This window comes from Schistocerca serialis, chromosome 3 (genome assembly GCF_023864345.2).
Source record: "Schistocerca serialis cubense isolate TAMUIC-IGC-003099 chromosome 3, iqSchSeri2.2, whole genome shotgun sequence".
Lineage (NCBI taxonomy): Eukaryota > Metazoa > Arthropoda > Insecta > Orthoptera > Acrididae > Schistocerca > Schistocerca serialis.
Genome location: NC_064640.1, coordinates 528229209 through 528253092, shown reverse-complemented (window position 1 = coordinate 528253092; position 23884 = coordinate 528229209). Strand labels below are relative to the sequence as shown.

The 23884-nt window shown below is 41.3% G+C and overlaps 1 protein-coding gene and 1 non-coding gene across 2 annotated transcripts in view; both read left to right on the top strand.

Moving 5' to 3' along the window:
- The window catches only part of LOC126470407 (polyamine-transporting ATPase 13A3-like), a 287566-nt gene that overhangs the window by 117239 nt on the left and 146443 nt on the right, over positions 1–23884 (top strand). The gene's annotated exons all lie outside the window — the stretch shown is intronic.
- LOC126472267 (U6 spliceosomal RNA) lies at positions 8103–8208 on the top strand. Its single transcript, XR_007586394.1, has one exon. It is a non-coding gene; the product is annotated as a U6 spliceosomal RNA (small nuclear RNA).

Here is a 23884-nt window from a genome sequence, read left to right as displayed (position 1 = left end):
CATGAAAATCACTACTAATAGTTAATTCAGTACTAATAAAATACACAACTGAAAAAGGTACATACTTCAGTTAGAAACGCTATCTTTGCACAAATTCTCATTTACTCTAGGTCATTATGCCATTAAAAAATGAGGGCATTTTTTGTTGTTCTTGTAATAGTTCATGTCATCCATGTAGCTCTCTCTAAATCGGTTCAACTTTTTTTCGTATACTTTACTGCAATACTGGACTGAACATGGTGTCAATGCTGTAATATGCCAGCTCCTCGTTTCCACAGTTTTAGAATTGGAAAACTTTATTCTCAAGATATTATAATACATAAAATGACATCTAGTACAGGATTATGGCATGTAAAAGAATGCTGGAATGATTAGTGTATAACCCAGAAAAAAAGTTCTGGTAATTTTGTGGAATCTGTTCACTAGAACATGACTGTTTTATGAACAAATTCCACACTAAGGAATACTTATTGCAAATATAATTATCAGGTGTGTGCAGTTCATTATGAGTGGTGATAATGACCATTCAGAGATTGTTTTTAGCTATCTACTGAGAAGCACAGAGGTTGTGGCCAGAATACAGTTAAAAGTCCAGTAAGCATTCTATCAGATTTGAGGTCAGCAACAAAGGTGTGGGCAGTTGATCCAGAGAGATGTGTGTATGGCATTGAAGCCAATGGCAAAGCTGGTCCCTAATCCGTTGTCTTATGTGCAGACAAGAGCCAGAAACTCTGCTCCTTGCAGGCAATTGTTGTATTAACTTGGAGTCTGGATGTCCAGTCAGTACTCTAATGGTTAGATTAGTGATAAGTGTAGCCATTAGTGGTAGGATGGTTTCTGGTTCACTGCTGTGGAGGAGAGGACTTGTGATCTTTAAGGTGGAGGTGATGGCATCAGTGGTTGGAACATCTCTGACAATGCAGTGACAAAAGCTGAGGCTGCTGGTGTCTGAGATGGCGGTGGTGCCAGGAGCAGTGGATAGAGCAACTGTTTTGGCCGTCACTGGTGTGGAAAAGGCCAGGCACCAGTGGCTGCCAGCATTTCCATTCTGGATGCCCCTCACTATTGCGTACACAGGCTGGAACACCGTCCACATACCGAGCTGAGCGAGTTAAGGTGGCAGCTGATGACGTTTTATGCAGTAGATACAATATCGTGTTTCTGGGTACTTGACTATGAAGGAGCTTGATGGGGCTGTAGTTGTTGACCATTGTGTTCAGATTTGTGCTCAAGAGGTATGTCAGTGTATCTCAGTGGACATTTATTTCTACCATATCTCTCTGAACACATTGGCTTACAAAACTGATGTGGATCCTGTATAAAGGATCACTTGCCATAGGCTATAAGGGGGAAATTCTGAGAAGGTGCTGCCCAATTTTCTACACACATGTTAATACAGAGACCATGTTTTAAGTGTATTTCTATATGTAGTCAGTATACATGTTGCTCAGCAAAGTTCTTTTAGTGGGTAATATTCTAATGGCTGTGGCAAAAAAGCACAGTGTCTAGGCTTTCATAATTTCAAAGGGAAGCTCAGGTGACACTGCAGAGGAGCACGGAAACTACATATACAGGGTGTCACATTTATCTTGACCAACCTAAATAACTGTTTGTCCAGATGCAAATTACAAAATGTTTCAAGCAAATGTTCTTTAGCTGTCAGAGGGACATCAATCAGCATGATTTCCGTCATTGTAGCTTTGTTTTTTTACAAAGATATGAACAGTGGTATGACTTTTTTATATGACACCCTGTATTTTTTATTTGGTCATTGATTTCCTCTCCTAAAGACCTATTCAAAAATGTGCCACACTGTACCATTCACTGAAACACAAGGTTATTTATTACATAACACAACATTGACTTTGAGCGCTGGATCACAAACTCGTCCACTTGCTGGAGTTGTCAGAAAACAAATGAAAACCAAGTAAAACATAACACAAAATTGTACCGTTGCCCAGGAGTATAACATTCAAAGGTGCTCAAAGTGGTGAATCTGAACACCAATACATTGACGCACACGTTGAATGAAAGAATTATTTACTGCTTCCAGTGTTGCTTGCTGAAGAGAATTACAAGGAAGCACTATATGTTGCTCCATGTCCTCTGGAGTTCTTGGAATATCGCGATAGACAACGTCTTTTAATACATCCCCACAGAAAAAAGTCCAGGGTATTTAAATCAGGAGACCTAGCAGGCCAAGTAACTGTTCCTCCTCAACCAATCCATCTGGCAGGATACCTTCGGTTCAGAACACAACATGCACTCAAGGCATTATGTGCTGGGGACATCCATCATGTTGATACCACATAAGCATTCTGGTTCTTAGCAGCACTTCATCCAGAAGAGGAGGAAGAATTTGTCTGAGGAAGTTGGCATACACTGTCCCATTTAGACTACCCTTGATGAAATAAGGGCCAATAATTTTAGTACCAGGCATCCCTCACCAGACGTTAACCCTCCATTGACGCTGATGTTACACCTGTCTAAGCCATTGTGGGTTGTTGCTGGACCAATAATGCACGTTCCTTTTATTTATCTGTCCTTTGTTTGAGAAGGAACATTCATCAGTAAATAGAACAGTGGAGAAGTAGTTCAGGTTGGCGAGGATTTGCTGCTGTGCCCACTGACAGAACTGTACATGATTCTGGAAATCATTCCCATGCAATTCTTGATGTAGGTGTGCATGGTAAGCATGGAACTGGTGATATGTAAGAATACGATGTACACTGGTTTTAGGGATGCCAATCTCGTGTTCTACCAACAGGGCTACCTAAGCACAACTCACGCCCCGCCCTCACAGCTTCACTTCTACCAGTATCTCGTCTCCTTGGTAGAGCACTTGCCCGCAAAAGGCAAAGGTCCCGAGTTCGAGTCTCTGTCCGGCACTCAGTTTTAATCTGCCAGGAAGTTTCAAGAAAACATCTGTCGGGAAGGTGGGTTCTTGTCTGGATATCGCTCTCTGTACAGTTCCGCTGCCTGCATAGTGTTTCACCTACCTTCAACAACAACAATAAAAGAAACGTTATGTTGATGCAGTTTGTATGAAGGACAGCCTTTACTGTATGCCTACACTAAACAACAGTATTTAAAAGGACTAAACTACTGTACTAAATGTACCCAAACATAAGAAAACAGTATTGCAATTACTGTTCTGCTAACTTACATTTTTACCTTCTCTTTATTGGTGTACATTCTGTTCACACAACTCTTCAACTGACAATGGTTGACGGAATAAAGGGTGTACATTCTACTTATGTTTACATTTGTCCTCTGCCAACGTCAGCACATGGATGTGTCGCATTATCCTGAGTACCTGCACTAAGCACTGGGAGAGTCAATGTCAGTGTTGTGTTACGTAATTAATAATGCTGTGTTTCAGTGAATGGTACTCTGTGATACATTTTTGAATAGTTCTTTAAGAGAGGAAATGAATTACTGAAAAAAAAATACGGGGTGCCATTTAAAAAAGTCATACTGCAGTTCATATCTTTGTAAAAAAACAAAGCTACAACAAAGGCAATCATGCTGATTGATGTCCCCCCCCCCCCCCCCCTGATGGCTAAAGAACATTTATTTGAAACATTTTGTAATTTGCATCTGGACAAACAGTTATTTAGGGTGGTCAGGATAAATGGGACACCCTGTAAATGTGAGCACCAGAGCAAGGAAACTATCGCAGACAGTAATGGTGCCAGAGAGGTGCCCCCCCTTTCTGATACACTGCTACACGATTTAAGGGTAGGCATGGAACACATCAAACTACCACACAACTCTTAGTAAAAGAAACCTGATTTTGTGCTGTTGTTACAGCCCCTTGAGACTTTTATACTGTGCCAAACTGCTGCATTATTTGAGCACTTACTCAGTTACAAATTGCAATCACTGGGTTCACTGATCATAGTTAATTGGCTCTCGGGATCATTTTCAGTTGAGTTGAGTTTCAAAATGTGAATAAATAGTAGCTGTGGCTCACGTAAATGCATTACAGAAGTGGTGTGGAAACCGATAACACCTTCCCAATGATTCAGAGACACATACTGCACTGAGAATGGTGGTGTAGTACTGCTGCACAGTAAAGGTGGTCAGCAAGCTGTTGACAAGGTTCACTATATATGCAGTGCCCTGCAAAGAATCTGGAGGCCGAGGTAGCATGCCTGTTTGTAAGCTAACCATTTCCTTTCTTTAGTGATGCAATTACATTTTAAATGTGTGCACTATTTTCCGCCTACTCCTGGACTGCTGCTTTTGATCTACATCTACCTACATATCTTATACTGTGGGGGAGTACCACTACTAGTCATTCCCGTAGTACTTTTGTGTTGTTTGAACCTGCCAGTAACAAATTTAGCAACCCAACTCTGAATTGCTTCAGTGTCCTCCTTTAATCTGATCTGGTGCAGTTCCCAAACTCTCAAACAGTACTCAACAATGAGTTGCACTAGTGTCCTATATATGTGGTCTCCTTCACAGATGAACCACACTTTCCTAAAATTGTCCCAATTAACTGAAGTTGACCATTCACCTTCACTACCTCAGTCCCCACACACTCATTCAAGTTCTTATCAGTTTGCAAGATTACGCCGTGATATTAAAATGATATGACTGTGTCAAGCAGGACACTCTAATGCTGTATCCAAGGATTATTGGTTTGTTTCTCCTACTCATCTGCATTAACATGCATTTTTCTAAATTTAGAGCTATATGCCATTCATCACACCTACTAAAAATTTTGTCCAATTTATCTTGTATCCTCCTACAGTCACTCAACTTGGACACCTTCCCATACACCATTGCATCCACAGCAAACAACCACAGACTGCTGCCCAGCCTGTCCACCAGATCATTTACGTATATAGAAAATAACAGCAGTCCTATCTCACTACCCTGGGACGCTCCTGATGATGCCCCCGAGTCTAAACACTAATCATCGAGGACAATGTACTGGGTTCTATTACTTAAGAAGTCTTGGAGCCACTCACATATCAGGAACTTATTCCTTATGCTTGTACCTTTGTTAATGGTCAGCAGAGGGGCACTGTGTCAACTGCATTTTGGAAATCTAGAAATATGGGATCTGCCTTTTACCTTTCATCTACATCATTCATCTATAGTTCACATTATGTCTTGTGAGAAAAGGCCATGCCGAGTTTCCCACGAGCAATGCTTTCTAAGCTTTTTGATCTCACAGAAGTTTATTATATTTGATTATATTTGAACTGTGAATATGTTCTACAAATCTGCAGCAAACCAATGTTAAGGACATTGGTCTGTAATTTTGCGGGTGCATTCTGTTACCCGTATTATATGCAGAAGTCACCTGCCTTATTTTCCAATCACTTGGTACTTTGCCCAGGGTGAGAGATTTACTGTAAAAGCAAGCTAAGTTAGGGGCCAATGCCATAGAGTACTCATTGTAAAACTGAATTAGGATTCCATCCATATCTGGCAACTTTTTTTTTTTTTCTTCAGCTGTTTCTCTTCACCAGCAATGCTTATTACTGTTTCATTCACACAGGACTGTGTGATGGTCAAATGACAGTTTGCTTGTACAATTCTCCTGCATTAATGGTTTCTTAAAGATGAAATTTAAAACTTAGGCTTTTGTTTTGCTATCTTGTAGTGCAACACTAGACAGGTCAATAAGTGACTCGATGGAAGTCTTAGATCCACATATCAACTGTACATAGAACAAGAATTTTCTCAGTTTCTCGGCCATATCTTTTGCTAAGTTGTGGTGGTGGTGGTGGTGGTGGTGGTTGTTGTTGTTGTTGTTGTTGTTGTTGTTGGTTTTATGCATAGATCTTTCCACCAATGCACAAACCTCCAGTGACCTTTGCCTGTCATCATTTGTGCATTCTCTTTTGAACTGAGAGCACAACAGCCTTTGCTTCCTCAACATTTTCTGAATTTCATAGTTAAACAAAGATAGGTCTTTTCTATCCTTAATTGCACATATTTCTCCAGAACACGATGTACAATCTGTTTAAAATTTGCCCATAATTCCTCTGTCTGTCATATTGGAACTAAATGATGTCAGTTCATTGTCTAACAACTGCATATCTACTCTTCTATCAGAACCATTCTTCTAGCCTTCTTGACTGTTTTATTAACTTTCGTAACCTTAGTTGCTATGATACCATTGTAATTAATCCCCCTCTTTATGCTGATGCCATCAGTAAGGTCCAGCCTGTTTGTAGCTACAAGGTGTAAGATACACTACTGGCCATTAAAATTGCTACACCACGAAGATGACGTGCTACAGACGCGAAATTTAACTGACGGGAAGAAGACGCTGTGATATGCAAATGATTAGCTTTTCAGAGCATTCACACAAGGTTGGTACCGGTGGTGACACCTACAACATGCTGACATGAGGGGAGTTTCCAACCCATTTCTCATACACAAACAGCAATTGACCGGTGTTGCCTGGTGAAATTTTGTTGGGATGTCTCGTGTAAGGAGGAGAAGTTGAGATGACAGGCATCTTATCCGCATGGCTGTAATGGATCGTGCAGACATGTCTCGATCCCTGAGTCAACAGATGTAGACGTTTGCAAGACAACCACCATCTGCATGAACAGTTCGACGACATTTGCAGTAGCATGGACTATCAGCTCGGAGACCATGGCTGCGGTTACCCTTGACGCTGCATCACAGACAGGAGCACCTGCGATGGTGTACTCAACGACAAACCTGGGTGCACGAATGGCAAAAGGTCATTTGTTCGGATGAATCTAGGTTCTGTTTACAGCATCATGATGGTCACATCTGTGTTTGGCGACATTACAGTGAACACACATTGGAAGCATGTATTCGTCATCACCCGGCATGATGGTATGGGGTGCCATTGGTTACACGTATCGGTCACCTCTTGTTCGCATTGACGGCACTTTGAACAGTGGACGTTACATTTCAGATGTGTTAGGACCCTTGGCTCTACCCTTCATTCGACCCCTGCAAAACCCTACATTTCAGCAGGATAATGCACGACCGCATGTTGTAGGTCCTGTATGGGCCTTTCTGGATCCAGAAAATGTTCGACTGCTGCCCTGGCCAGCACATTCTCCAGATCTCTCACTAATTGAAAACGTCTGGTCAATGGTGGCCGAGCAACTGGCTCATCACAAAACGCCAGTCACTACTCTGAACTGTGGTATCGTGTTGAAGCTGCATGGGCAGCTGTACCTGTACACGCCATCCAAGCTCTGTTTGACTCAATGCCCAGGCGTATCAAGGCCGTTATTACGGCCAGAGGTGGTTGTTCTGGGTACTGATTTCTCAGGGTCTATGCACCCAAATTGCATGGAAGTGTAATCACGTGTCAGTTCTAGTATAATATATTTGTCCAATGAATACCCATTTATCATCTGCATTTCTTCTTGGTGTAGTAATTTTAATACCCAGTAGTGTATTTCCATTGTGTGTGGACTGAAAGATTGTCTATTTGTACCCCCTGTAATGAATCCATAGGTATCCCAGTCTATACTTGGTAGGTTAAAGTTGCCTCCAACTAGTATTGCATGATCTGGTGATTTGTGCACTACTGACTGTAAACTTGCTTTAAATGACACTAGAACTGTCACAGCAGAATCACATGGTGGGTAAAAGCATCCAGCAATTAACTCGATTTCATCTAGGCATGTTATACATGACCAGATAACTTCACTGTGACACTTAACATTGTCCTCAATAGTGAAAATACTTTTGTCATCTGCAATGAACACTCTGCCTGCTGTGGCATATAATCTGCCTTTCCGATATATGTTCCATGACTCACAAAATATCTCAGAACTTTCTATTTCGGGTTTCAGCCGGCTCTCTGTCACAAGAATAATTTGACTGCGAGAACTTTCCTGCAGGGCAGTAAATTTGGGAACTTTGTAATGAATACTTCAACAGTTTACTAATAACATTTTGACAGTTGAAGTGCATTCATTGTGAATGCAGTCTGATTTCACTATCTGCATATCGACTGGTGAGTGTTCATCAGAGTACCTCAAATTACCACCTAGCCTAAGGAAACCCAATGTGCAGGCCACAAGTTGTCCGCTGCCCGAGTAGCTGCTTCCTTTCTGTAGTACACCCCTGACCTATCAAGGGTACTCGCTTCGGTAGTACATATACTACAACAGGAATGACACAGAAAAGATTAGCGTGGCCCTGCGCAAGGATGACACACACAATCATGAAGCATTCCACAATTTTTGCTCATCTGCTATTGATGTGGCTGAATATTGACTGCAGGGAGCCATCCAAAAGGTGCAGTCGTGGCCCCTCACCCACGGCTTTCAGTTTTCAACCACCAACTGTCACCGTCTTACAGTTCACCTACAACCACAACTTCATCATGATGGCCTCTGCTTAATGAAGTACTCTCTTATCACTTTTTAGGACAGGTTTTTGATGTCTGCTTAAATTGGCTTCCCCATATTTGTCTGCTGAAGCAAAACTGCTGGCAGCACCTAACATTCTTAGATGCCTGAGTCATACCAACTGGGGTGCAGGTCACCCTACACTGTTGCAGGTGTAAAAGGCCCTTGTACAATCCTGTCACGAGTATGGGAGCCTGGCATATGGTTCTGCATTGCCCTCAGCATTGGGGATGCTGGACCTATTCACCACTGTGGAGTTTGACTTGTAATGGGAGCTTTCTGTATGAGCCCAGTAAACAGCCTACTCGTGGGTTCCTCCATTGCGGATCAGGTGACAACAACTGCTCACCAGTTAGGCTGCACATATTTGTAGCTCATCTAAACATCCAAATTGCCATCTCCTTTTCCCTGACACAGCGATCCATCTCCTGCAGCAGTGGCCCAGGTCGAGGATTACAATTGCCGTCTGTGTCCCTTCCCTTCTCACTGAACTCGAGACTTTCCCTCTACCACATCTCCTCCAGGTCCACTCACGTACACTTCCATGGTGTATACCTTGAGCACAGCTTTGTCTAGACCTCTCACAGGTTCCAAAAGACTCAGTTCACCCTGCAGCCCTCTGCCGTCTGTTTCTCTCTCTTGTTGACACTTCCCAGGATTCAGAGGTAGTTTACGCTAATGGCTCATTGGATGATGGTCATGTTCAGTTTTCTCATGCTCATGCAGGACATGCTGCACAACACTCCTTGCCAGATGGTTACAGTGTTTCCACTGCAGAGCTGGTAGTCATCTCTTGCACTCTAGAGCATATCTGCTTCTGTGTTGGAGAGTCCTTCCTCTTTTGTAGCGACTCTTTGAGCGCCTCACAAGCTCTTGACCAGTGGTAGCCTCACCATCCATTGGTAATGGCCATCCAAGAGTCTTTTTACATTGTTGAACAATGGGTACAGTCAGTGGTCTTCATGTGGACCCTGGGACATGTTGGAATCCCGGGAAATAGGACTTGCCGACAGGCTAGCCGAAGAGGCTACTCATAAACAGTGTCTGGAGGTTGGCATACTGGAACACTATCTTAGATTGGTATTACGCTGAAAAGTTTTGGGCTCTGGAATATGGAATGGTACTCTCTGACTTTGCCAAACAAGTTACATATGGTAAAGGAGGCGATGAATGTGTGGTGGTCCACATTTTGTTGGACGTCCAAATTTAGCCACCCTGAGATGGACTATTCACCTTCCTGATGCACTACCTACGGTTTTAGGTGACAATGCCTCAATGGCTGGTCTAGTTTTAAGTTCTGTTTGAGAGGGGTGAGCCGGCCAGTGTGGCCGAGTGGCTCTAGGTGCTTCAATCTGGAACCACGCGACCACTACGGTCACAGGTTCGAATCCTGCCTTGGGCATGGATATGTGTGATGTCCTTATGTTAGTTAGGTTTAAGTAGTTCTAATTTCTAGGGGACTGATGACCTCATATGTTGAGTCCCATAGTGCTCAGAGCCATTTGAACCATTTTGAGAGGGGTGTTTTTATCACTCAATCTAAGGGTGGGCAAGTGGCCTTCTCTCCCAGCCCTTCACCCTACCTGCATTATAACTCTTCCTCGCCCCCTCTGGTACTGTCTTTTTGAGTTGGTTTTAGTCTTTTCACCATCTGTGTTTCTCTTGTCTTGGGTTTTTAGGCTGGGAATTTTATGGTGCTGGTGAGTGACTGGTTCATCATTTTTTATTCTTGTGATCAAGCGAGCCAAGGCCATGTGCTGTATTGCTTTTAACACCATTTTCCTTCTCATTAATGATTTCAATCTTTGGCTTGATACTTTAGTTTTCAACTTCAGTGTGATTACACATACAGCTTTACTCAGTTTGTTCCTTCACCAGACTTAAAGCGATAGGATTCTTTTGGGGTATGGTTTTAATCTGAGACCTGTGTGACTAAGAAAAAAAGATATTGATAACCACACAGTTTAGCCCCTTTAATCTCCAAACCAAACCAAAAAATCTATCAAGGGGATTCCTACAATTTTTCACCCGGTAACACAGGTCCAGACCTCTGCAACCAAGACCATGACAGAGTCGATGAAGCCTTTGGTACCCCTATCGCCTCTGGGAGCAATGCAGCAAATTGCGAGCTGTGCCTGCACCATGTGTGCAAGGCCAGCAGCCTTCACCATCACCTCCGCTAGCTGCCTGTATGAACTGAGGATGGCCTCAGAACCCATGAAACAGACATTATTTTGCCAATGTGAGCCATAACTTGCAGATGACTGCACCCAGCACACTTGGATAGCTGCAGGTAAGGCTGCCTCCACGTCTCAGATGTGGTCCCCTCAGCAGACCTACAGAGTGTATACTGGCTTCCTTTCCAGCCCTGAATGCTATCTTCCCCATGGGCTCCATAATGTGCCTATCAGTGGATCTCCCGATAACTAGCAAACCCATGCTGACATGTGATTGCTTGGACCCTGCTGAAGGAACAGCCACCTGTTCACTAACAAGGTGAATTGGTGAGGTCAGACGGACAGCTGCCTCCACCTTGGGTGACATGAAAGCATTATCACCCACCACCCATCCTGCTGTGAGGGTGGATTCACCACATTGGGTATGTTAGGAGGCTTCTTGGCAATGTAACCCATGGACAAACCAAGTGACACCTGGCGTGTCCCATGTAACATGCCAGATTCTCTGACACTGCTACATGCAAAGTCAGCAGTCTGAAGGCATCTGACCATAGCCAAATGTGCATTCAGCTGTTCGCAAACTCCAGCCAGCTCCTCCTGCATCTGCACACACCGTAAACACATCCTACATATCCTAGCAGACTAACTGAAGAACTAAACTCAAAGCAGACACAAACCTAGATGTGCAACTTCTCATCCTCCTAACATGTTACCAGTGGATGCTAATTCCTTACTGAGCTGTGTAGCTGGCTGTTCAGGAGAATTGAAAATTGTGCTACAGACTGCATGAAATTAAACTTATAGTTGAAAAGGCAAGATCAAACCTCTTAAATAGAAAACACATGAAATTTAAGAAATATACTACTAGGGAAACAAGGAAAAGCTAAATATATAATTTACCACTCCAGAGATGTGAACAGATGACAGCTGAGGGCCTGATAGAGTTCATCCTTCCAAGGTACGTGTTGCCTTGCATTTTCTATGCACAGCCTTCACATCAGCAAAAGTACAAGGGGCGTTTGAAAAGTCCATGCAAAGTCCGAGAGATGGCATCACCAGCACGTATTGAGGTCATGTTTAGTTAGTAGCATCTTTGGAAAGAATGCACACCAAGTTTCAGCCATATTGGTCTATTTCTTTGTGTTTGGCATTCGTGTGAATCAAGGAAGTCGAGTGATTGTCAAAAACTGGACGAAAAAAATTTTGGGTGGTGACTAAACATTACTTTATGAAAGGCAAAATGCCTCAGGAGACTAAAGAGAAGCTTGTTAAACATTAAAGTGACTCTGCACCTTTGATTAGAACAGTTTATAAGTGGTTTCAAAATTTTCAGACTGGCCATATGGTCACAAGTGAGGCTGAACGTTCTGGACACCCTGTGGAGGTTACGACTCCAGAAATCATTGATAAAATCCATGATATGGTGATGGATGACAGAAGAGTTAAGGTGCGTGAGATTGCTAGTGCTGTGGGCATCTCGAATGAGCAGGTACACAATATTTTGCATAAACATTTGGGCATGAAAAAGCTATCCACAAGATGAGTTCCGCGATTGCTCACGCTTGACCAAAAATGGAATCATGTGAAGCGTTGCAAGGATGGTTTGCAGCTGTTCAGGAAGAATCTGCAGGACTTTGTGTTGTTTCATCACTGTGGATGAAACATGGATACATTACTATACTCCTGAGACCAAACAACAATCTAAACAATGGGTTACCAAGGGAGAATCTGCCTTTGGCCGGAAAGGTTATGGCGACTGTCTTTTGGGATTCACAAGGGATAATCCTCATCGACTATCTGGAAAAGGGTAAAACTATTACAGGTGCATATTATTCATGGTTATTGGACTTTTTGAAAACAGAGCTGCAAGAAAAACGCCGGAGATTGGACCGCAAAAAAGTCCCTTTTCCATCGCAACAATGCACCAGCACACACTTCAGCAGTTGTAGTCACAAAATTAACTTCCCTCCATTGGACTGCTATTTGTTCCCCAATTTGAAGAAATGGCTGGTGGGACAAAGATTTTATTCAAATGATGAGGTGATTGCAGCAACTAACAGCTATTTTGCCAACTTGGACAGTTGCTGTTATTCAGAAGGGATCAACAAATTAGAACAGCATTGTACAAAGTGTACAAGTCTAAAAGGAGACTGTCGAAAAATACAAAAGGTTCACCCCAAACACGTAAGTAGTTTTCATTTTTGCACGGACTTTTCAAACATCCCTTGTATTCCTCTGCAAGGCTGTTCTGTATGATGCTGTATCATATTTCTGTCTCTCCCCAAACTGCCCTGAATTGTGCCAAAAGGCAAGAAATGTTGCCTCACATTTCTACAGTACTTGCAACATTTAAATAAATAACCAAACCATATAACTTCCACACTCCTTTCTCTGGCACAATAACTGAATTTCACTGCAGTTAAGTTTATGAACATGAACTGAACTTACACTGAGGTGACAAAAGTAATGGGAAAGCAATATACGCAAATTCAGATGGCGGTAGTATCGCATACATGAGGTATAAAAAGGCAGTGCATTGGCAGAGCTGTCATTTATCTTAGCTGATTGATGTAAAAAGGTTTTCAACATGATTATGATTATGGCTGCGTGATGGGTATTCACAGACTTTGAATGCAGAATCGTAGTTGGAGCTAGACACATGGGACAATCCATTTCAGAAACTGAGGGAATTCAATATTCCGAGATCCACAGTGTCAAGAGTGTGCTGAGAATACCAAACTTCAGACATTACTTCTTATCATGGACAACACAGTGGCCAACAGCCTTCACTTAACGGCTGAGAGCAGCAGCATTTGCAGAGGGTTGTCAGTGCTAATAGACAAGCAGCACTGTATGAAATAACCATGGAAATAAATGTGGGACATACAATGAACATATCCATTAGAACAGTGTGACAAAATGTGGCATTAATGAGCTGTGCCATCAGACGACTGATGCGGGTGATGTTGCTAACAGCACAACATTGTCTGCCGCGCCTCTCCTTGGCTCATTACCATATCGGTTGGACCGAAGAAGACTGGAAGACAGTGGCCTGGTCTGATGATGATTCCTGATTTCAGTTGGTAACAGCTGATGGTAGTGTTAAAGTGGGGCGCAGACCCCACGAAGCCATGGACTGAAGTTGTCAATGAGGCACTGTGCAAATTGCTGGTGGCGCCGTAATGGTGTTTACATGCAATGGACTGCATCCTCTGTTCCAACTGAACTGATCATTGACTGGAGACGGTTATGTTTGGCTACTTGCAGACTATTTGCAGCCATTCATGTACTTCGTTCCCAAACAATGTTGAATTCTTATGGGTGACAGTGCACCATATCATTGGGCCACAACTGTTTGCGATTGGTTTGAAGAACATTCTGGACAGTTTGAACAAATGATTTGGCCACCCAGATCACCTGACATGTGTCCCATCGAATATTTATGGTACATAATGAAGAGGTCAGTTCGTGCACAAAATCCTGCACCAGCAACACTTTCGCAATTATGGATGGCTGTAGAGGCAGCTTGGCTCATTACTTCTGCAGGGGACTTCCAACAACTTGTTGAGGCCATGCCATGGCAAGTTGCTGCACTATTCCAGGCAGGTGGTGGTTCAACATATTAGGAGATATCCCATGACTTTTGACATCTCAGTATGTATTATCACTCAGTACACAGTATTAAACAAATGTTATGAGATTATAAATTAAACAGATCATTGTTTACAGAAGAGCACTTTGAGAACACTGGTACTCCTCACACAGCCACTTTGAAGCCCCTTTCCCTGAAACATATTAAAGAAGCCATAATATTTTTAAAATAAACATCATTTTACACAAGACTATCAGAATCTGAAATGTAACAACAACTTATATTAATTCTTAATAATTTTGTCTTATATTACACAATTTAAAGTTAAATTATTTTCTGTACTGTGGAATAAAGAATACTTAATATTCTTCTGAAACATACATTGAAAATTGTGAGAAGTCTGCAGGATTTTTCACAAATGATGATAGCTCTCCAGGGACAGCAAAAGTGGTTTCAGTTGTGGGTTAGTTGCAGGTGTTTGTGATGGCAGTGACCTAGACAGCAAGTGGCACCACTGTTGATAAGAGTAGGGTTGAGACTAGCCTAAGCTTCACATTGCTCATGTTTTCTCTCCAAGCTGCTGGCAGGAAGTACAGGGAATAGACTAACAACTTTTTCCCCTTAATGGGAAAGTTTTGGTTGAATGTAAATACTTTAGAAGCAAGTGAGTCCACTTACCAAAAAGTGGAAACATGAGTCACCAACAGGCACACACAAAAAAAGCAGAAAACTTACTAGCTTACAGAGTAAATTGTTTCTCAACATGGGTGTGTGAGGGCGAGCGCATGTGTGAGCGTTTTTCAGTGAGTGGCCTCCTTTACTCTTAAAACATTTTCTCCTGGTATAATTGACAAGAACTTGTTCCTCTTCAAATTTCTGGGATTGACATGTGTACTTCATAATTCTCATTTAACATAAATTAGTAGAAGCTGTCCACAAAAGCTCTGAAGACTTTTTGATTTCTTACCTTAATAATGCAGGAGCTATTTTCATCTGTTTTTGGTTCAGTTCCATTGAATGCAGATTAACATAATCATAATAATATTTGTTTTCATCTTTATATAAATACTGCCACACTACACATGCTTAGCACTTCCTTTTTTTTACTGCTTTTATATACAAATGTACAAAATAAATTTGATCCTCTTATACAGCTATAAAATTAATTATATTTTGTCACAAGAAGCCTTACAGTATGACATAATTATTTGTTGTTTCTCTGGTATTTCCATCATATATGAAACCTTAAAATTTTCTTGAACTTGGCCAAGCAGTTGTGGAGCAATCTAGGTTATTACTTTTCATACTTCCTCTACCACAGACTGTAAGTGCACAGTGCATTACTTATCACTGGTGCTCATAGTAGCTGAGTTCTTATACCCATCTCTTGCCTAAAACTGACTGAATCTTTAATTAAATACGATCATTTGCACTTTACTTACAGTGGCTACTGTTAGTGGCTCCATTCATTTTCTCAGCGATGTTTTATGTTTGTCAGTGTAAATATTGTTGCTCATTAGTTTCCTGGAGTCAGGAACCTGCCCTGATCAAACTGTTTTTAGTGATTCCGCTATGTTTCTGAAGAAGGTAGTCAATGGTTACCTTTTCAATGATGCCCCAATCTAACAGATGTTTTATTCCCTTTTTTGTGGAACCTTTCTTCAAGAAAGGGACGTAGTATGACTTAACAAAGAATTTTTAATGATACTTCATCATCGGGCCGTATTCAATGTTCTTAATTACTGCTGAATGCTCTTTGTCATCTCCAGGTCTCTATGGTATTACACACTTAAAGTTGTTGTTGTTGCAACTTTCCATGCTTGTTTTGTTGTCTATCAGATCCCTTTGGCTTTTCTGCTTGCTCTGCTCACTATTCAAAACTTTTAAGTTTGTCAGGCTTGCATTTGCTGCAGCCCTCTCCATGCATTGCTGTCCTGTGCACTGTGGTGTTGCTAACAGTATTGTCTCCTACCTCTGATGTGTTAGATGTAACATTACTAAAGGAGTCATTAGTTAACTGTGGGACATTACTAATTGAAGTCTTCTGTTAACATACAACTGAGACAAGATTTATTTTAAAGCTGTATAATCTTGATGTCGATTCCTGTTTTTGAAGTCATTGCCTCCTTCACTTCATCTTCTAACAGTCTGATCTTGATGTATGCCCAATTGTGTATCGAGGCTACCTCATGACTGCTGACCTTGCTGTGCTCAAATTTGAAAATTTCTCTCCACATTGGCTTGTTCAGATGATGGCTAGCTAATAATCTATCCACTTGCTCAAGGAACTTGACAAACATGGCGGTTGCGTCTTGGAACTGATGGTAATGCTGGATGTGCAGAGTACAAGAGTTTGTGTTGTATCTTCATTATAAGTATTTTGGTGTCTGTGTTATTGTTTAAACTCGTGAGAGAACATCTACATCTACATCTACAGCTACATCTACATCTACATCAACATCAGTACGCCCCCTCCCCCCTCCAAGCCACCTGGAGGTGTGTGTGGCAGAGGTACTTCTGGTACCACTGAGCCCACCCTTCCCTTCCCCATTTGCCAATGGCACATGGAAAGAATTGGTGTGACAGACGTTACATTACAATGTCATGGCGCTGACCGTCAGGTAGTGTTTACAAATGTTATATGGTTAAGTTTCTTGGCGCCAGGGCATCTACTCAGCAGGTCTGAAGTGGTAAACTGGGAAACGTCTCAACATTTCATCTTTGTCTCCTGCCTCTGCCAAGCGATGTTAGACGTGGTGGCTGATGAGAGTAACTAAGTTCGTTCGAATAAAGGTATCATGGCCAATCACTACCATTTCCAAACTGTCTCTACTGCACATGTGCATCTTTGGGATTGTTGTGATTGTCGTAATTTGCATTATTTGAACCATATTTAATGTGTTTCATTGTTGGCCACTTTTAGTGCTAGTTGACACAGTTGCTCACTTTGCGGCAAATGTTTATGGTTTAAACACAGCACCAGTTACTTTATCCACAAACTAAGTTGACACTCGGTGCAGTGGCTTCTGGGGGAAACCACAAAGGCATTTTCCATATACAATCACTGCCATCAGACACCCTGCCGAGTGTCAACATTGTTTGTGCATATATTGCATATTTTTTCATGCTTGCCAGCACATGTTCCAAATATTTATTCTCGTTGTCAAGTGCACATATTTATGTCAGTATTTTTTGTGATGTTTCACAAACAGATAATATGAGTGATAGTTTGCATGTGTGGGGTTTTCTACACAATTAAGGAGGTACAATACATGATAACCTCGAAAAGATGATTATAGTACATGACACGCAGAACGATACATATGCAAACACCACAAAAAATATATATATGTAAATATTTGCACTTCGCAACAAGAACAAATTCTCGAACCATGCCATACTAAGCATGGAAAAAAATACGTAACTGATGCCGTATTTCATTATTTATGTAATGAATGACATTTGCAGACTTTCCAAACACAGATTGAGGGAAATTAAGTCAAACATTTCTACTTCCCTGACAGTTACCATTTCCAGTTACATCGGTAGTTTTTATTGGCTAATAAACTATCGTTAGATACAAACAAGTCTCTAACAAGTACTTCGATACCTATTATGTACAAATATTGTACATAAAGTGCAAAAATGCAAGTGGGGATCCTATACATAACTTTTAATGTTTACAACATTATTTCCCCCTTTTTCCATTATCCTGCATTTTACACCTTTTTTTCTAGTTCCTTGAAAAGAGTAAAAGTAGGGTTTCACTGATCTCTATTGGCAAGTTGAAGTCACCCCCTATTACAACAGCATGATCAGGAATCTTAATCATGAAATTCTGAAAGTTCCCTCTGAAGTGATGTACCACTACTGCTTCTGATACAGGTAGTCTGTAGAAACATCTGGTTATCATTTTTGTCCTACCTTTAATGCTTAACTTCACCCAGATTAATTCACATTCAGAATCCATGATAACCTCACTAGATGTTGAAATTAAAATGAAATCCAGACCATTAGCTACATACAGGCATTGATAAATATCAATGGGGACAGTTGAAAATGTGTGCTCTGACTGGGATCGAACCCGGGTTCTCCTGCTCACATGGCAGACGCTCTATCCGACCAAGCCATCGAGGACACAGAGGATAGTGCGACTGCAGGGACTTATCTCTGGCATGCTCCCTGTGAGATCCACATTTCCAATGCACTGTCCACACACTACATTTGTAGTGTCCTTGCCCACCATACTCATGACCCGCGGTAGTCAATCTACTGATTACCGTAAGAGTTATGGCTATGTGAGTGCATCTGCATTGAAGAAGATCATTGGCTGGTAAGCCTTATCTATGTGAAGATGGTATCTGTTCTTTTGGATACCTTTTGAGCAGTACTCACCAAGGAATTTGTTTCTGAAATCCTGAACAGTGCAACAAGAACCAACACCTAAAATTCCCACCTAGTGGCATCACTCATTAAATGAAATTATGAATGAAATTTGTTTTTTGTGGTTACATATTACTGGCAATACAAACAAGTATTCTACAACTGGTCACACGAGTGATTTGTAAATGATCTTCATAGACTGATTGCATTTCCATAGTCTTCTACCAACGAACTAAAGTCTACCAACTGCTTTACCTATGGTTGGCCTTACATGACCATTCCATTTCATATCCCAACAAAGTGTTACACCCAGGTATTTGTATAAGTTGACTCCTTCCAGTTGTGACTCATTGATGTTGTTGTTGTAAGCCATTATGTTTTTTCATCTTGTGAAGTGGACAGTTTTAAATTCCTAAACATTTGAAGAAAGTTGCCAATCTTTGCAGCACTTTAAAATCATATCATAATCTCTAACTGAATACTTGTGCAGCTTCTTTCAGACAATCCTTCATTATAGATAACTGCATCACCTGCAAAAAGCCTTGAGACTTGGGATCTCATTGACTAGAGAAGAACTGTGTGCAGTGATGCGAACTGCTTTGAATTGAGCCCTGATGACCAGCAAAGGCATTTCTGAGACACTTCAGGCAGTGATGGGATACCAGCATGACTGTTTCCAGCCTTACAGTGTGACAACCAGGAGTGATAGCCTGGGGTGCCATTTCTTTTCATATCAGGACTGCTTTGGTTGTCATCTGTGGCAGTCTTGCAGCACAGTGGTACATCGACAGTCTACACCCCATTTTGTTGTCCCTCATGGCAAGCCATCCTGAGCTTATATTTCAGCAAGATAACATCTGCTGTGCACGGCAAGAATATCTATTGCTTGTCTTAGTGCTTGCCAAGCCCTATCTTGGCCAACAAGGTTGCCAGATCTCTCCCCAATTGAGAACGTTTGGAGGACCATGGGCAGGGCCCTCCAACCATCTTGGGATTTTGATGATCTAATGTGCCAATTGGACAGGGTTTGGCACAATATCCCTCAAGAGGGCATACAATAATTCCACCAGTCAATGCCAAGCTGAATAACTGCTTGCGCAAGGGCCAGATACTGGCCAAAATGTTAGTGACTTGTTCAATTTGTGAAGCTCTTTCTCTCTAATAAATCATCCATGTTTTCTGAAACTGTAATCATTTTTTTGTCTGTACATATACGAGGGTTGGAACTTTAACAGTGGCAACTATTTATTTACAGCTTGTACAAAATAGATACGTGTTTCAAAGTTTTACTGACCTTCATAGTAGTCACCAGCATTGTGTATAACCCATTGCCAGCAATGTGGAAGTCATAAGATAGGTGAAGAGGGGGGGGGGGGGGGGGGGGCAAATATGTGGTTGAAGAATATCACTAAGACACATTTTGCATGAGTGAGTCCTCTTTACTAAAGGACAGACAGCCCATGTGCTGGCCGAGAACTTGCCCCTCTTTTCATAATCACTTGTCACCAATCACCTTATAATTTTTTTCCTGGATTTTGAACTAAAGCCATTTGATGGAATGGGTAACTGTCCACAACAACCAACCAAAAGCTAAATACCGTATCTACTCGAATCTAAGCCGCACTTTTTTTCCGGTTTTTGTAATCCAAAAAACCGCCTGTGGCTTAGAATCGAGTGCAAAGCAAGCGGAAGTTCTGAAAAATGTTGATAGGTGCCGCCACAACTAACTTCTGCCATCGAATATATGTAGCACTACACAGGCATCCTTTGTAGGCACAAAGATAAATACTGGCGCCAAAACCTTTGCGTCAGTAAATAAAATTTAAAAAAAAAAAATTGGAAGACGAGCTTTTTTTCTCCGCTCGAGTTTCGACCACTGCATTTTCATACATTATCCAACGAAGTAAATACAAAGTCCATATTGTTCATCTTCGAATTTCAATGTACTACGAAAATCCGACTTGTAATACTGGGATTTTTGTCAATATGGCCAACTCTACGTTCTGAATTTTTTCCTACCTGTGAGAAGAGATGGTTGCTAATAGGAACCTGATGAAATGTGAATCACATGCAGTATTCTCTTCATCATAAGAATAATACGAATATAAACATTTTGCCATGTATTCTTTCGTGTTTGCTTCTATCTCATTTAAATCGTGTCTGCCAAATAAACTACGAAACTAGTGTGAGACAACAGCAAACGCGGAAGAATATACGTATCGTGTCATGTTTATATTCGTATTACTCTTATGCCTAATAGTGATACAGTCAGAAATGAAGCACAACAACTGACTAGATTTTTAAATCTAAGATGACTAATTTCTGTGCAGAATCTGATGTACTAAAGAAGTGGCAGCAAAGATTTTCAAACGGAGAAAAATTTTCGCCAAACTCTCGTTCAGAACATGTTCTATCATACGCAGTCTATTATTTGGTTCTTGTTGACCATTATCAAAGAAAGCAGCAGTGTAAGTAACAACAAATAGCAGTCTCTTGCCATTGTTTCCTCTCTTTTTTTTAAATTGTAGGCGGTGGTAGCGCGCACAAAAGCAAGCCATGCCACGAGCAGCGACATGCCGTAAACACTCATTATCAGAATGCGACAAACAATGCATGACACAGTATAGTAATGCATTTTCAGCTTAGAGTGACTGACGTAAACACCTATAACATAGAAAACGGCACTTATCAGATCAAAGCAAAATAAGCAATCGATTCAAACCAGACGAAGCACGTGAAAAAGGAAGGGTATCCGTAAAAATACGGACGGAGCACCTGACGCATAGCAATGGCTACCTGGTAAAGCTTAACTGCTAAGCTTTCGACTCGAACCAAACTACTGTAGCTGTATCGTCATTCATTCGACCTAAATTGTGTCTCATATTACAATGGACCAACTTTGTTTCGATTTGGAGGTGTGGCCTAAAACTTTCCTCTCCCCTTGAATTTCGAGTTTCAAATTTCAGGTGCGGCTTAGATTTGGGAATTTTTTTTTCCTTTATTTCGAGTCTCATTTTTTAGGTGTGGCTTAGATTCGAGTAAATACGGTAGTTACCATTCTGAGATTCCTTTCAAATTTTTTATACCAATTCTTTAAAGTCATTTTGTTTTGGTGTGTTTTTTCTGTAACAGCTGTCTCATTTGTCTTACTTTTTTGTTCACATTATTCACTTTTGCAAGAATACCGGGAAACCTCTCAGAATACAAGCACAAGCAGCAAATCTTAACAAGATTCACAATTAATCTCCAAATGCTGCTTTTATGGTCTTTTTCAACATTGGTAAAATCATAAAATAAAATTTCTGTAAAGCACTAAAGTGTCACTCTGAAGTAAATTCCAGCAATCCACTTTCTTTCTCCCGACTGCCTTCACCAAGCAGTAATCTGTTATCTCTATGTCCCCACAAGGGTATATTCTGGGCACCATGTAATCTTCGTTAAGGATAAGTTCCTATCACCTTCTCTCAAAGAATGAACTGCGTGAGGGGAAATAAGATGAAGTACATTTATGACTGTTTAATTATTGTTATGTGATGGTGTAAGTGTCTGTAATCAATGTATTTGCAATTGGTCCCAAATTTTTAATTTCTCAGAGGATGTTCTAGGTAACTCTAGCCATAAGAATTAATATCTTCACCTCCTCTGAACTGATCCCAATTTCAGACTGCAACTTGTTTTAGGCAATAGTAAATCAAATGCCTCTGTGTAAGCTGATTCTTAGTGATACAACAGTCACCTGAGTAGTGTCAACATGTTGAATACCGGTGAAGTGATACCCTGGTGATTCTTGAAAAGGTTGTGCTGACAAGCTTTGGTGATCTCAGATGCAACCCACATAGGATGGGATTCATTGATCATTATTTCTACTGATTTATCAATCCTGATTATGTCTTGCATAAAATAGAGCTGATGAACTAGTGATACAATTATGGTTAGAAATGGAGAGAACAAGTAAACAAAAGTATTGTTAATGTTCTCAGAGAGCTCTTAATGTTCCATCTCCCTTATCTTAAATAAAAGTGCATTTTGGTGCCATTTCAGATCTGCAGTATGGCACTGTTCATGTCCATTTTACAAGGGTCACTCCAAAAGAAATGCATACTATTTTTGTAAAAATACAGTTTTCATTCTGCATGTGTGAAAGCTTGACAGTGTGTAGATACATCCTTCCCGCTTGTTTTCAAGCTTAGTTCAACCTGTTCCCGTGAGAGGCGCCGTCACAGCACGTCTTCAAGATGGCTGCTACACTTGACGTTTGTCAGAAGCAACGCGCTGCCATAGAATCCCTGTGCTGTGAAAACAAGACAGTGGGAAACGTCCACAAGAGGTTGAAAAAGGTGTTTGGAGATGCTGCTGTCATTCGCAGTACAGTTAGTCGGTGGGCAAGCAGGTTACGTGATGAAAGCGGGCACGGCAATATTGAGGATTGTCCTCGCAGTGGCAGGCCTCGTACTGCACACTCTCCAGACAATGTGCAGAGTGTTAATGAATTGGTGATTGCTGACAGACAGATCACATCACAGTGAACGAATTGTCATGCTATGTTGGGATAGGGGAAGGAAGTGTTTGCAGAATACTGAAAGTGTTGGCGTTAAAAAAGGTTTGTGCTGGGTGGGTTCCCAGGATGTTGACAGTGGCTCACAAAGAAACAAAGAAAACGGTATGTAGTGAACTTTTGGAACAGTACAAGAATGGTGGAGTGAATTTCTTGGAAGAATCGTGACAGGTGATGAAACATGGCTCCATCATTTTTCACTAGAGACGAAGAGGCAATCAATGGAGTGGTGGCATGCAAATTCACCCAAGAGAAAGATTCAAAACCACACCTTCTGCTGGAAAAGTTATGGCTATGGTGTTTTTCGATTCCGAAGGACTCTTGCTTGTGGACATCATTCCAAGTGGAACCACCATAAATTCTGATGCATATGTGATGACACTGAAGAAACTTCAATCTCGACTGAGTCGTGTTCGACCACATTGGTAAAAGCAGGATGTTTTGTTGCTGCATGACAATGTACGACCATATGTCTGTCAAAAAACCATGGAAGCGAACACAAAACTCGGATGGACAACACTGAAACACCCACCTTACAGTCCTGACCTGGCTCCACGTGACTATCATCTCTTTGGGAAACTGAAAGACTCTCTTCATGGAACAAGGTTTGAAGATGATGACTCCCTTGTGCAGGCTGCCAAACAGTGGCTCCAACAGGTTGGTCCAGAATTTTACCGTGCGGGTATACAGGCGCTGGTTCCAAGATGGCATAAGGCAGTTGAGAGAGAGGGAAATTATGTGGAGAAATGAAAATATTGTTCCTAAAGGATGTATGCACATACTGTAAAACTTTCAAACATGT